The sequence below is a fragment of the Staurois parvus genome, unplaced genomic scaffold (genome assembly GCF_062004578.1).
Source record: "Staurois parvus isolate SC_StPar_1 unplaced genomic scaffold, SC_StPar_1.0 ptg000292l, whole genome shotgun sequence".
Lineage (NCBI taxonomy): Eukaryota > Metazoa > Chordata > Amphibia > Anura > Ranidae > Staurois > Staurois parvus.
In genome coordinates this window covers 3,195,204-3,209,442 of record NW_028318088.1, presented here as the reverse complement: position 1 = coordinate 3,209,442, position 14,239 = coordinate 3,195,204, and the positions used below count along the sequence as shown (strand labels likewise).

The following is a 14,239-nucleotide window of genomic DNA, read 5'->3' as shown; positions in this document are numbered from 1 at the left end:
TTGCCTCCTTTTTGTACCCAGTGACCTTTTCTGCTTTGTTATTTGTTGGAAAGGACCTGCATGCTCAGAGCTTATGTTTTTGCTGTTAATATGCTTAAAAACATTTTCTGTGACTTTCTACAGTACATTTCTGTTCAGCATTATGTAAAATAATAGTAAATGTACACATATTTCATATTGATTTCCCATGAGACTTTTAAGGCAATAGTGTGTAAACCATTATATTAAAATCATCAATCTTCATTTACAATTTTTTCAAAAGAAGCATAAAATTATGTAGTGGCTGGTATACTGTACACATGCATAAAAAACACAATGTACCACTGACACTACCCATAAGTCTTTATTTGTGGAATTATTACAATATTTTAGTGCTTGTTTGTCCACACAAATCCCTAGACTTGGACAGACCCGGCGTGTTGCGAATATTGTTCCTCGGGGTACAGGGGGTATGATCTGTCTATAAGAAAATTGAACAATTTTAGATATAACACATAATAATACATTGTGTAACATATCTCAACAAACATAGCACACTTATAATACAAGATGTACAGTATATAGAAGCAAACCAGCCAAATATTACAAACGCGCCAGAGCATAAAGATACCTCGCCACTTTCAACTATCTGCAGGTTAAGCGAAGCCAGCCCAGGAAAGAACATGCATATACTGAAGCCACAGGAGTTACAGCTGAAGAGTCAAATAAACTGTATGGAAGTAATATATGGGGGTAACAAAGGCCAGCAAAAAACACACTAAAACATACACTTCAGAATGTGCAAAAATCTTAGTAGATAAAAGGTATATATACCAGGGAGGAAATAATAAAGGTGGAGAGAGACATATCTGTTATTCATAATGGATAATTCCAATATACTGTACCTAACATGTATCATGCATAACCATATACTGTAAATGAAGAATATCCTAAAATGGAGATGAATCTCCTTTTGCAATAATATTCTCACAGAAGTATGCAAGGTAGGAGTGTGAGTATCATATACCAAAAATGCCCAAATATATATGTATATACCCCTGGGACTCGGATGGGCTCCATCCAACACCAAAAACCTCACATTCAGGAAAACATAATTGTGCACATTGGCAAAGCGTCGACCCAAAGGTAAGTCCAAATTTCCAATTTTTATACTCTGGATGTATCTGTAACTATGTCTTCGGAGTTCCAACTTCTTGTGTTCACAACATAGTCACGTTTAAGTAGATACAATAAAATTTCCCCACTGGGTAGTATAACCTGCTTACCCACTTCTATATATCCACAATATGTGTATCACGCTTGAATGTTCCCTTGTCTCTGCAGAAATTCTCCCTCTCCATTCCTTTATTTTCGCAATGCTATCCTTAACATAACTTACTCTGCTATTTGTAATAGATGGCAAGTCTTAAATGAAGTGTCCCAGGACTGGGTCCGTGGATAGGAGATACCAGTAAATTTGTATAATACTTCTAACCAGAGCTTTTTTTCTCAGAGAATAGGTGCAGAAACCCACCCTCCCCAGTAAACTCCCCGCCCCCAATCCTGCCATTCCTGGGGAAAGAGAAATAATGGGTGCGGTCAAGGATAACTTTCCCTTCCCCCCCCCCATCCACAGCCTACCTTCTCCCTCCCTGTCCACAGCTCAGCACCCTATCCACAGACCACCTTCTCTACCCCCCATCCACAGGTCACCTTCTCCCCCGTCCACAGTTCACCTTGTCCCCCCCCCATATCCACAGCTCACTCTCTGCTCCCAACCACAGCTCACCCTCTCCCCCCACCCCCATCCACAGCTCTCCCTCTTCGGCCCCCCATCCACAGCTCACCCCCCCAGTTCCCCCTCTCCCCTCCTCCACAGGTCACCTTCTCCCTCCCTGTCCACAGCTCACCCTCTCCCCCTGTCCACAGCTCACCCTCCCCCCTGTATACAGCTCATCCTCTCATCCACAGCTCATCCCTCCACCTGCCCCCCTATCCACAGCTTACCCTCTCCCCCCCATCCACAGCTCACCCTCCCCCCTGTATACAGCTCACCCTCTCATCCACAGCTCACCCTCACCCCCCTGTCCACACCTCACCCCATCTAAAGCTTTATGTCTATTTGACAACCCCACCTAAAGCCTCAATCTTCAGAACCTAGGAAGGTCTTTCTCTGACCAACTTGCCCTTATGTACAATAACATGATCATATCAACTCCAGTGGGGCATTTATAATATTGCTGCCTCTAGTAAAATCCACAGCTCACCCTTTCCCCCTTGTCCACAGCTCACCCTCTCCCCCCTCCTGTCCACAGCTCATCCCCCCATCCACAGCTCACCCTCTCCCCCCTCCTATCCACAGCTCATCCCCCCCCCCATCCACAACTCACCTTCTCCCTTCCCACACTCCAAAATTTACCTTAGCATGTGCCCCCCCATCCACAACCCCCCTTTTTACCCTCTGTCAACATGTCACCTCTGCTCACCCCTCATTCACAGCTTACACCCCCAGGTCAAAATCAACTCTGCCCGCCCACCCACAGCCTATCTCTCCCCATCCACATTTCACTGCTGCACCCCAATCTACAGCTCACCCCAATCCAGTGCTCTCAACCTCTGCCCCCCAAGCTCCCCCCACAGCTATCCTAACTTTGTACAAATCCCTCTCCCCCTATCCACAGCACTCACTTAGCACAATCTGACAGGTAGCCAGACAGGGGGGTAGAAGCTGCTTCTGGAATCTATTAAATACCGACAGTTTTGGCGTCTAGACCCGGTCCCAGGGCACATATCAAGTAGGTGTGGGGCATCTGCTAGCCGACGCTAGCACACAGAAGCCAGTGGAGGAAGTGTGTGGTATAGAAAACTTCCTCTACCGGCTTGTGTGTTCTGTGACAGTCTGAAGAGGACAGTGCTGTTCCGCCACATTCCAGCAGACAAAAAAAGCCCTGCTACTAACCTGCACATGTTGTCTTGAAAATCAAGTAATAATTCTAATTTGATTGTCTTGTTTAGAGTTTGTCAGAGCATAGATGAGATCCCCTCTTGAATTTTCCAACACTCTATTGTATGCTGAGGCACATCCTAGTATAACCTCTCTCCAACAGCCTCAATCTGGAATTGCTTCCCTTGAAAGTTAGATCATCAGAACAGTTGTGTCTCACCCAAAGGTATTGCTTAGATGGGATGGATGACCCCAATGGCTCAGGATGGAAACTTGTTGCATGTAGAATATAATTCCCAGCCTTTGGTTTCCAATACAGCCCACTAGAGAGGCTGCCATCTGACTCCTTATTTTTTCACATCCAAAAAGGTAGTGGTGGACAGGTCATAGGCCATCGTTAAGTCCAAATTTAAATCATTCAAATAAATTTGGCCAATCATTGTGTTAAACAGGTCTATAGGGTCGTCCCACATTATGAAAATATCATCGATGTATTAGTATACATTGACAACCCCCTCATCAGATAAAAAAAGGCATTCTCACTCCCCCAGGTACAGATTGGCATAGGATAGGGCACAATATGTCCCCATTGTTACACCATGTACCTGGGGGAAGTGGGAACCACCAAACATGCAAAAATTGTGTTTTAAAATAAATTCATAAAGGCCAAAACAACAGACTCGTTAAATTACCACTATTGTTGACTTCTTTGTGATAAGATTCATCTTAAAGCTGATAGTCACTTACCATGGGAGATTGAACTGTAAAGTACCTCCACATCCTCTATCACCAAAAAGGTAATCATTTCTAAAAAGCTGATGGTGTCATTCACATATGTAGGAAGACTAAAGTATGGGGCCTCAGATGTCTATCTATTACCCGACTGAGATTTTCAGTTAAGCCACCCTTGCTAGATATAATATGTCTACCAGGAGGATTGTGAATATTCTGGTGGACCTTACGTAGGGCGTAAAAAGTTGATATTTTTTTGAATTGTGTTCTCACAAGTTCCTACAAAGACTTCAAAATGACATTTTTTGTGAAGGGTATCATCCACCATAAAACAGAAATCAAGGTGAGTGAACTGCTAGGGATGGGAAAGTACCATTGCCGATTCCTTAAATTTTTTTTTCAAATAGACTCATACCTATCATTGCCCAAGTAACAGCAATGTTACTTATTGGAGGATTTTATGGTCAGGGAATAAATTGCAGGCTAATTCCTGAAGTGCTTGTGTTTTCCAACATAGTCAAATTAGCTTCATTGTTATTTTTGATTTTTAACACCTTTATTTCCCTACACAAAAAGGCTGCAACATTTGGACTAAGGCTGGGAGAGGGAAATTTGTCAGACTTCTTTTTTAAAGGTGAGTTAGGATTCCCACAAGTAGGTCTGTCAACTTCCAAGAGAAGAAACACTAAATCTGTTTGGAAGATCAAATTCACCAGATAGTCTTCATCTAACAGTGCCACTAGGTCTTTAATCAGCCTTGTCTCTGTTGGTCTGTTGTATGGTCTAGTTGGTCTATGGTCTAGTCTAGTTGGTCTAGTACGAGTGTCGGCAACCCGCGGCTCCGGAGCCGCATGCGGCTCTTTTTCACCTTTCCTGCGGCTCCGGAGCACACTGCCCACCAGGTGACAGGCAATAGGGTCGGCAAGCCGCGGCTCTTTTAATGTAGATCTTCTGTGTGCCGGGCGCCCGCTGGCAAACATTGGCTGTCAGGATGTAGGCGGGGCAGCCCGGATGTAGGCGGGGCAGCGTGACGAACTCCTCTCCTCTCACAGTCCGCCCTGAAGACCAGAACGGCGCGGGAACCCAGCAAGAGGAACGCGCGGAGCAAAGGTAAGTGAATTCACACAATATGGGGAATGAATTACTATGGGGGATGAATTACTATAAAGGGGATGAATTACTACGGGGGATGAATTACTATAGGGGGGATGAATTACTACGGGGGATGAATTACTATAGGGGGGATGAATTACTATAGGGGGGATGAATTACTATATGGGGATTGAATTACTATAGGGGGGATGAATTACTATATGGGGGATGAATTACTATGGGGGATGAATTACTATGGGGGATGAATTACTATAGGGGGGATGAATTACTATATGGGGGATGAATTACTATAGGGGGGATGAATTACTATATGGGGGATGAATTACTATAGGGGGGATGAATTACTATGGGGGATGAATTACTACGGGGGATGAATTACTATACGGGGGATGAATTACTATAGGGGGGATGAATTACTATAGGGGGGATGAATTACTATGGGGGATGAATTACTATATGGGGGATGAATTACTATAGGGGGGATGAATTACTATGGGGGATGAATTACTATATGAGGGATGAATTACTATATGGGGGATGAATTACTATGGGGGATGAATTACTATGGGGGATGAATTACTATGGGGGATGAATTACTATATGGGGGATGTATTTTCAGTTTTAAAAATGTTTCTCTCAAAATAAATTTCAATCGTGGTTTTGGCGAGATTTGGCTCAGTCGAAAAAAAAGGTTGCCCACCACTGACCTAAGGCTATGATTGTGATTATGACGATACACTGTGGCCCTGATTAACCCTTTGCTTACTGGGCCCTTAAACCCCCTTCATGACCAGAGCGTTTTTTGCAATATATGCAGTGTCGGATTTGTTTTAAATGTTGCAATGGTTTTGCGGCTCCCAGTCTTTTTTTCCCTCTCGGAAATGGGTCCAAGTGGCTCTTTATGTCTTAAAGGTTGCAGACCCCTGGTCTAGTATGTACGCTTTTCAGTATCAGTTTTTGAGCAAACAATTGTAAGTTTTTTATTGTCTCAAATTTATCCAAATCTTTATCTGGCCAAAACAGACTCAGTGCAGAACATGTATTTCCTACTTTGATAGTTTATGCATTGACGAATTAACAATGTTTGATTCAACTATTTGGGGCATGTTGGAGAAGATATTGTAAACACATTCAACCCATGGAAGGGAGGGTAGGCAGGCTATCATTGGTAATGGTATGCTGTTTGGATCTTTACATCGGTGCACTCAAGTGTGATTTTTTTCCATATGCGCTGTGCTTTTCAGAACCTAGATATATTTGCCCTTGTGGGATTATATATATATATATATATATATATATATATATATATATTTATATTTTGTTGTTTCCCAAATGGTTGCATTAAGTTGTTATCAGTTGTATGGAGTGCTATGGATGGCTTGTTGGCTACTATTATGTGCACCTAATTTGTGAGGGTGCCCTGCTGTAGTTTTCTGACTGTCTCCTTCCCTGTGCTCTCCAGCACAGTTATCCAGAAGTTGTTGCTGGATCTGTGTTGGTGGGTGACAGGTTAGAGGAGATTTGTGTGGCTTGTTCTGTTTATGATTTAGAGACTTTTTTTGTGTTGTGATTTATGAGTTATATCACATGTTAATATGAGAAGGCAAAGAGTATATATTTATATATATATATATATATATATATATACTGCTCAAAAAAAGGAACACTTTTAATCAGAGTATAGCTTCAAGTCAATTAAACTTCTGGGATATTGATCTGGTCAGTTAAGTAGCAGAGGGGGTTGTTAATCAGTTTCAGCTGCTTTGGTGTTAATGAAATTAACAACAGGTGCACTAGATGGGCAACAATGAGACGACCCCCAAAATAGGAATGGTTTTACAGGTGGAGGCCACTGACATTTTTTTCCCTACTCATCTTTTCTGATTTTTTTTCACCAGGTTTGCATTTGGCTAGGGTCACTGTCACTACTGGTAGCATGAGGAGATACCTGGACCCTACAGAGGTTGCACAGGCAGTCCAACTCCTGCAGGATGGCACATCAATATGTGCCCTGGCCAAAAAGTTTGCTGTGTCTCCCAGCACAATCTCAAGAGCATGGAGGAGATTCCAGGAGACAGGCAGTTACTCTAGGAGAACTGTACAGGGTCGCAAAAGGTCCTTAACCCATCAGCAGGTTCGGTATCTGTTCCATTGTGCAAGGAGGAACAGGATGAGCTTTTCCAGAGCCCTACAAAAACATCTCCAGCAGGCCACTGATGTGAATGTGTGGCATGTTCTGTTTATGATATTATGCAGGTATTTCCCAGAGGATGAAGGAATTGATACCATTGAATGCCCCCTATGCTCGCCTGACCTAAATCCAATAGAACACCTCTGGGATATCATATTTCAGTCCATCTGACACCGCCAGGTTGCTCCTCAAACTGTCCAGGAGCTCAGTGATGCCCTGGTCCAGATCTGGGAGAAAATTGCCCAGGACACCATACGTCATCTCATTAGGAGCATGCCCCGACATTGTCAGGCATGCATACAAACACGTGGGGGCCATACAAACTACTGAGTACCATTTTGAGTTGCTGCAATGAAATTTAATCAAAATGGATAAGCCTGCTGCATCATTTTTTTCACTTTGATTTTCAGGGTGTTTTTTAATTCAGTCCTCTGTAGGTTGATCATTTTAATTTTCATCAACGATGGGGCATCCTTACAGTCCTAACACATTACCCAGTCCATATCAGTATACATATCCAGCATTATATTTTTCCCATTGAGATCTAATGTGTTTTCAAAGTGTTCCTTTAATTTTTTTGAGCAGCGTATTATGTGATGTTTGTATATATATGTTTGTGTATATATGAGGTTTGAGTAAGCTCTGAATGTAGTGCAAAACACGACACCTTTTTATTTTTCCTTTTGTACCTGTGATGTCATTTTAATGCTTTAATAAAGATACCAAGGAGTTCAGCAATATTCTAGATTTGTGCATTTTACTCCAACAAAACAGTATGTCCCCCGTGCTTACCGGTGTGTGCCTTCAAAATTCCCCAAAAGTCTGTTGCTGCCTTCTGACTTCCCCTCTGAGCACTGCTTAGCCCTTTCCTTCAAGACTGTCCTGAACACACCCTCATTAACCCCACTTCCTGTTGTGTCTACAAGGTAGGACATGAATATAAATATCTTGAATGGGACACATATGGCAAAAAAACCTTATGGGTTTAACCATTCCCTACTGTATGCATCATTCATAAAATTGGTTTAAGATATATTTTAAATAATAGAAGGGGTGTAAATTATAGGCTCCAAACATGAGATGGAGATATTGTACAGGAAGAGGGAGAATGTGAAGAGGAAAAAGGCCTTGCGTATAGAATAGTACAATCTGAATCTGAAAGATAATTATTTATTTGGATTAAGCTGACATGTGCCTTTATGTTTCATGTGAAGCATGTCTTTAATAATAGGCTAACTTTAGGCAATAGTGACTATGTTGAGTACTCACCTAATCCCATTCAATTTTGTTTCTGTAAAAGAAAAGCCTAGCACTTGACAGCTATCATTTTAGTCAGTCAAGGCATGAGAAGGTAAAATTATACCTGTACAGAGAGAGATATGAGGGCTGCCATTACTGAACTCTTTTTAATGTCAGTTACTAGGCTGTTTCTAGCCTTAGTGGTTCCTGAACCATTGAACTGGAGCATGCATGTTAGCAAGTCAGGATGAAGTCAGAATACCTGTTTGGCATACCTGTTCTCAGTCCATTTCAGAAGGATGTTAGTAATTGCAGCTTCCATTTTTTCTCAGTACAGACTTACTTGAAGGCTATTTTATCTTTAAGTATGAAGCCAATCATCTAAGCTGTGATCCAGGAAACCATCAGTATTTCCTCAATGAGTAATAAAGCTTACAACCAGTATTTCGGATGAATTGTGACAGAATATATCCGAAGGCAACATATCAAATAGACAAAAGCTGTATGTTTCTAGGCATGAAAAAAAATCCTACGAGTTTGAAATCCTGTCCAATTGTATGCCATAGCTTATGTCTTTACAGCTATCATATTAGAAACACTACCTTGGCATAAGAAAACGTACCAATAAGCTAAAACATTTGTGCTGGCTCCTACTTATTTTTTAGTTTCCTATAAATATGTAACATATGTTGATGCGTGTTTGTAATTCACAGTCTCTATGGAAACTATTTTTGACGGTATCAGTTTAGATAGATGATTATTTCCCAGTTGGGATTAATGAGGATATTGTTTGTTTGCATGATTTTTAATACTAAAAGCGAAGGCAGCCACTTAGCATATGATGGTTGAATCCAATCCAACTCTGATGGAATACAGAGAAAGAGGACTCCTTCATTGCCTTTATCATTTTCTTAATTTAAGTAGGAAAATGTGTAAATGTGTAAAGTAATACAGAACCATATTTGCTTTGGCTCAGGAAATATGGCAAATTGCCCATGGGATAGCATTAAGTAAAAGCACATGGAAAAGATAAAGAATAATGTATGTGGAGCAATAAACAGGATTGTATTTCTAGCCATGGTTTACAACCTCCTGAACAAGGCCTGTAAGTGAAGAGAAATTTCGTGCTGATACAAGATGGTGGAATATGACTGGATAGGTTTGATTAGCATGTTCCAAATATTTAATAAAATACAAAAGTGAAGTTTAGCCAAATGCAAATTATAAGTGATTTTTGTAGCGTTGGCATATGCAAACAGATGCTTAAGTGGACATAATATCAGATATACACTATATTGCCAAAAGAATTGGGACACCCCTCCAAATCAATGGATTCAGGTGTTTAAATCACCTTCATGGCTGCAGGTGTATAAAATCAAACACCTAGGCATGCAGACTGCTTCTACAAACATCTGTGAAAGAATGGGTCGCTCTCAGGAGCTCAGTGAATTCAAGCATGGTACCGTGACAGATTGCCACCTGTGCAATAAGTCCATCTGTAAAATTTCCTTGCTACTAAATATTCCAGGGTCAACTGTTAGTGGTATTATAAGTGGAAGCAACTGGGAACAACAGCAACTTAGCCACGAAGTGGTAGGCCATGTAAAATGACAGAGCGGGATCAGCACATGCTGAAGTGCACAGTGCGCAGAAGTCACCAACTGTATGCAGAGTCAATAGCTAAAGACCTCCAAACTTCATGTGGCCTTCAGATTAGCACAACAACAGTGTTTAGAGAGCTTCATGGAATGGGTTTCCATGGCCGAGCAGCTGCATCCAAGCTTTTCATTACCAAGTGCATTGCAAAGTGTCAGATGCAGTGGTGTAAAGCACGCTGCCATTGGACTCTAGAGCAGTGGAGATGTGTTCTCTGCAGTAACAAATCATGTTTCACTGTCTGGCAATCTGATGGACATGTCTGGGTTTGGCATTTGCCAGGAGAGCAGTACTTGCCTGACTACATTATGCCAGGTGTAAAGGTTGGTGGAGGGGGATTATGGTGTGCATGTTGTTTTTTAGGGGTTGGACTTGGTCCCTTAGTTCCAGTGAAGGGAACTCTTAAGGCGTCAGCATACCAAGACATTTTGGACAATTTCATGCTGCCAACTTTGTGGGAACAGTTTGGAGATGGCCCCTTCCTGTTCCAACATAACTGTACACCAGTGTACAAAGCAAGGTCCATAAAGACATGGATGAGTTTGGGTGGAGGAACTTGATTGGCCTGCACAGAGTCCTGACCTCAATTCGATAGAAGGTATGAGTGAGCCTGACAATGCTAAACAGGTAACAACTGCCAACATCCCTGCAACCTTTCAGCGCTGTCGCTTTGAATGACAATTGCGCAGTCATGCAATACTGTATCCATATGAAATTTTTATAATTTTTTTCACTCAAAAAGAGATTTTTTTTGGCAGTATTTAATCACCACTGGGTGTTTTATTTTTTGCATTATAAACAAAAAAAAACAAAATTTGAAAAAAAAAATGATAACATTTTACAATCAGGTAATTTTTCTCCTTCACTGATGTGCGTTCATGAGGCAGCACTGATGGGCACTGATAGGCTGTACTGATGAGCTGGCACTGATGATGCTGCACTGATATGCAGAAATGATTGGCACTGATAGGCGGTACTGATGGGCACTGATGTATGGCACTGACGGGTGGCGCTGACTGACGGCACTGACTGACAGCACTGACTGATGGCACTGATGGGCGCCACTGATGAGCAGCACTGATAAGTGGCACTGCTGAGCACTGATGGGTGGCACTGCTGGGCACTGCTGGGCATTACTTTGCACTGGTGGGTGGCACTGCTGGGCGGCACTGCAGGGCACTGATCATAAGTGATGGCAGGTTCATCAGGCACAAAAGTTCCCACTGATTGGTCCATGGTGAGCAAACACCAATACTTCTTCAAAATCTGCCTGATTTGGTTGTGTTGGGCCGAATATTTTGTGATGATCCTAGTAGTACTATCCTGTTTATTAAATCTTTTAGAGAACAATAATTCATGTCGGAGCATAGAGCAAGCACGTCTGTAGGCCTTTTTTTAAGGAAGTTTTTGTATAACCACATTTGAGGATCCAAGATCCAAGAAGGTCAGCCTCTTTGTGAAACGATATGTCATCCAAACAATTGCGTCTCGCTCGTAAATATTGGTTATACGGTATGGACGTTATAAGGGGTTTGGGGTGAAAACTGGTAGCATACAAAATACAATTCCCTGCAGTCGGTTTTCGAAAAAGATTGTTAGTCAATATGCCATCAAGACCCTTTTGGATGCGAATATCCAAAAAAGTAACATCAGAAAGACTGTGCTTCATAGTAAAATGTAAATTGAACTCATTATCAATCATAAGAATTATGCACTGATGTAGCAAATCAACTGGTCTGCTCCACAAAATGAAAATATTTTTGATATAGCGATACTATGTGAGAATGTGATTCGCATATATCGAGAAACCGTCATCAGCCAATAATTGACGCTCCCACTCCCCTACTCCCAACGATAGTTTTTACATTTAACACAGACTGGCCATACAAATTGGTGGGATCCTCATGGCGGTTCTGCGATCCTTGAAGGTGTCGGTACCGTTAATTTGATGATCCTTGGTGGATGGTGGCTTCACTGTCTTCTCCTTTTTGGATTGTTTGCATTTAAACGGGCTTCATTGATACACACAATGATCATATGTTTCTCCAACTTTTGAGGCATCTGCATACATTGATCTGCCATGCTTTATATTTGTTTACAAATTTGTAACATATATTTTGATATTTTGTTGTTATGGTTATATGATTGATGTGCCATTATTGCATTATAGCACCACTATACCAAACTGTACCCCTGAGGAAGGAACTTCATTCTGAAACATGTTGGAAGCTATGGGAAGAATACACCACTGCCAATCAAGACATGTATCTACACTGTTGTATCTGTAATCCATATGGGTATATGTTGGTCAAACAAGTTGGTGTATCATGTGGCCACTACTTTAAATAAAGATTGACATTTGATCTTTTAATATGTTGTATGTTCTATACCTTTCTGCCTTCAAAGTCCCATGGGGTTTTCCTAGCCTGTAGATTTTGTTTCTGGACCTCAACTCGATAGAACACCTTTAGGATGCATTAGAGCGGAGACTGCAAGCCAGGCCTTCTAGTCTGACATCAGTCCCTGACCTCACAAATGCGCTTCTAGAAGAATGGTCAAACATTCCCATAGACACACTCCTAAACCTTGTGGAAAGCCTACCCAGAAGAGTTGAAGCTGTTATAGCTGCAAAGGGTGGGCCAACTCAATATTGAACCCTATGGACTAAGATTGGGATGCCTTTAAAGTTCATGTGCGCGTAAAGACAGGCGTCCCGATACTTTTGACAATATAGTGTATTTTTCCGTGTTCGGTATTTATTATCAGCCATAAAGAAAACACAACACTCTCAGTAACAATGCCTTCATCTGCTTTTTCTTTTCTTCAGAATGACAGTGCCATCTTTGTTCAGGCATTTTTTAGGGTCAGCACCCACTTTGTCAACTAAAATGCAGGTTCAGAGATGACACAATCAATTATATCTGTTGTCTGCGCATTCCCTGGATGTGTTTTTAAGGGACTGACATATAACAGTGTCTGCTGCAGTCTCTCACCTTATAACTTGCAACAAAGTTACAACATTGCAGTGTGAGTGATCACTGTGGGAGAAGGGACTAAGGAAATGTTCACTATTGGCTGGGGCAAACTGATGGTATCATCTCACTCTATGCAAAGTTACCTGAGAGGAGCTCAAGAGCTGTTTTGTAGGAATATTCAGTGAAATACGTGCTATTTTCAAACCCTCATGAAAACTATAAAGAAATAATATGCGGGCAACACATTTTCATGCATTTTGAGATACTTGTACTGTATAGTAAATACTAATAAATGAACCAAAAAAAAGTTTAGTTCACTGGACATTTGCGGAACACTTGAAATAACCTGCAAACCTGAAACATAGCACCAAAACCCTATGGAAGCCTTTGGGAGACTAATTATTTTTTTCTGGCATCCTATAAAACCAATTTGGAAGCTTTAGGTAAAAAAGACATAAGTAGCTCAGCACTGCCATGGGGTTGTGTATCAATGAAAAAAAATGGCTTGGCTTTTTAAGAGTATAGCCGCCTAATCCCTAAGCTCTTCTGCACTTTGGGGTTACTGAAGGGCCGTGCTTTACCAATATTCAGCATGGGGAATCAAACAGAGCTATCCCAACCCATAAACTTCCAAGGCACCCTTTCACCCTTTTGGGAAAGGGCATACCATACAGCCAACAATCAAACATTTTATAGCAAGAGGATGATTCCTCTCCACCAAGGCCTACTTTTTGGAACATGAGGTGGATTCAGAACCTTCTCCACATGTTATTTCCACAGCACCCCCAACCTCTTACCAATTTCCAGCCCTGGCTGATATTACTCTAATTGCATAGGACATCAAAACTACCCTGTCTGCCACTATCACCATTCTCCTGGCGGACCTACTTGTCCACACGTCTAAATAGCACCATCATGCAGGTTAAAATCAGGAACTGGCTATTACCACTTTCCAACAGTCAAGTACCCTGTTGTTCAAAGGGTAGTGCAATTGCTTGACTTCAGTGAGCACCTAGAGGACCCAAACAATTTCAGGATTAGGTGAATCACCTGTGAAATTTGACCGTATCCATGGAGCTCTAGGACAGAGAGGCTTCCTAGAATACACACACAGAGATGTGATTAAATGCTTTCAGAGGAACCAAATGTAAAAGATGAAAAACTGCAAACAGGCAGGCTTTTTATTGCAGAAGAGAACTGCAATGTCAGTCAAAGTACACTTGATGAAAAGAGTTGCACTGTCCCTTTAAAAGTCAGCAAAAAGATTGTGAATGGTTAAACCACCATAACACATTAATCAAAGTGCACAAATATGTGCAAATACAATGCTATCCAATAATTGCAATAACTTCACCCTATATGAATTCCATGGGACATAAAAAACAGTATATGTACTGTATTTAAAAAAAG

General features: G+C 41.5%; 1 long non-coding RNA gene across 1 annotated transcript in view; it reads right to left on the bottom strand.

Annotated features, from left to right (window-relative positions):
* Positions 1 to 324: 324 nt before the first annotated feature.
* The window catches only part of LOC149458173 (uncharacterized), a 94,984-nt gene continuing 81,069 nt past the window's right edge, over positions 325 to 14,239 (bottom strand). Inside the window, exon 4 of the long non-coding RNA XR_016313491.1 lies at positions 325 to 460. This is a non-coding gene — a long non-coding RNA (uncharacterized LOC149458173). The remainder of the gene's footprint in view (positions 461 to 14,239) is intronic.